The 1,578-nt window shown below is 46.5% G+C and overlaps 1 pseudogene; it reads left to right on the top strand.

Moving 5' to 3' along the window:
- Window positions 1-326: 326 nt before the first annotated feature.
- Window positions 327-1,088, top strand: LOC147891040 (putative L-type lectin-domain containing receptor kinase S.7 pseudogene; annotated as a pseudogene).
- The last annotated feature ends 490 nt before the right edge of the window (window positions 1,089-1,578 follow it).

Consider the following 1,578-nt stretch of genomic DNA (forward strand, 5'->3'; position numbering starts at 1 on the left):
ATAGATCATTGCACATTGTGGGGTTAAAGGTCACTATGCCTTTACCCCGGTTATGTACAATACTCAAACACATATATATATGAATGAAAAAGAAGATTAGGGTGGGACGGCTCGATGGTCGCAGTGAAGCGTGTCTCCAAGGACTCCAAGCAAGGGGAAAGAGAATTTGTTGCCGAGGTGAACACTATCGGGCGCCTGCATCACCGTAACTTAGTGCGGCTTCTAGGATGGTGTTGTGATAGAGAAGAGCTACTCCTCGTGTACGAGTACGTGCCAAAGGGAAGCCTTGATAAATTGCTCTTTGGAGAGAAGGAAGTCATCCTTTCATGGGAGCAGAGGCACAAGATTATCTGCGGTTGGCTTCAGCGTTGTGCTATCTTCACTACGATTGGGAGAAGCAAGTCATACACAGAGACGTCAAGGCAAGCAATGTGATGGTGGATGAGGAGTTTGAAGCTAGGCTTGGGGACTTCGGCCTAGCAAGACTGGCCGAGTGTAACAAGAGTCCAGAGACGACAATAGTGGCAGGGACACCGGGGTATATGGCTCCGGAATACATCCAGACAGGGAAGGCGACGACTGAGTCAGACGTGTTCAGCTTTGGTGCGGTCACACTCGAGGTAGCATGTGGAAGGAGGCCGATAGACATTAAGAATTCTGAGGTGGTTCTTGTGGACCAGGTGTGGAATCTCCATAGAGAAGGAAGGCTGCTGGAAGCAGCCGATCCAGCAATGGAATGGCAATTCGATGAGCGTGGGATGGCTCGTCTACTGATTGTTGGGCTTGCCTGCTTGCATCCTGAGGCGACCATGCGACCAAACATGCGTCAAGTTCTGCAAATACTGTTGGAAGAGTGGCAGCTTCCCTCCATACCAGTCGCCAAGCCTGCTGCCTTCTGTGGATCGGCAGCATTTTCTCAGAGTATATTTATCTACTTCTTCTGCCTTCTCCAGTTCCGTGGGCTCGCAGATCTCTTTCGTTGCTGCTGCTGCTTCTTCTTCTTCTTCTTTTGCTATCGAGAGGCCTCTGTTGCAGGAAGAAGAATGACATCAGCTCCCCACGTATGCTATTCAGCAGGATTTCTGTAAATTTTCCCATCCCAGCCTTGCTATTTTCATTGTCTCAGCCCAGCATTTGCTGCTCAATTTCAGAGAGCTGCATTTCACAGCACGATATTCTCAGAAATGAGAGGTCTAGCTAGTCAAACCCATGGCGTAGAGGCCTCGCAAGTCTGGTTGTCCTGCCCTGGGGAGGTAGGGTATGGGAACTGTGGTGGAGTAGCAAAGCTAACAAGGTGAATTTCATTCAATGGACCTATTCAAGAGCTTAAATAGAACTACTTTGGCTATCAACAACAGGTACTATATAGTTGAAGTGCATCACTTGAGAAAAACATAATCTCACTATATGTATGTACTGATCCTTAATAAAGCTTTATGGTATCACCATAATTTTGAACATGATTATAACATAAGCTTGTAAGTGTACATTAGTGATAGTGTTATTTATTCTCATGAGATGAGCTTGTAAAGAAATGCTTTGGCTACCAACAAGTAGTATATAGTTGAAGTGCATCAT

The sequence above is a fragment of the Dipteris shenzhenensis genome, chromosome 18, assembly GCF_047967505.1.
Source record: "Dipteris shenzhenensis isolate YYH24624 ecotype China chromosome 18, Dip_SZ_1.0, whole genome shotgun sequence".
Classification (NCBI taxonomy): domain Eukaryota; kingdom Viridiplantae; phylum Streptophyta; class Polypodiopsida; order Gleicheniales; family Dipteridaceae; genus Dipteris; species Dipteris shenzhenensis.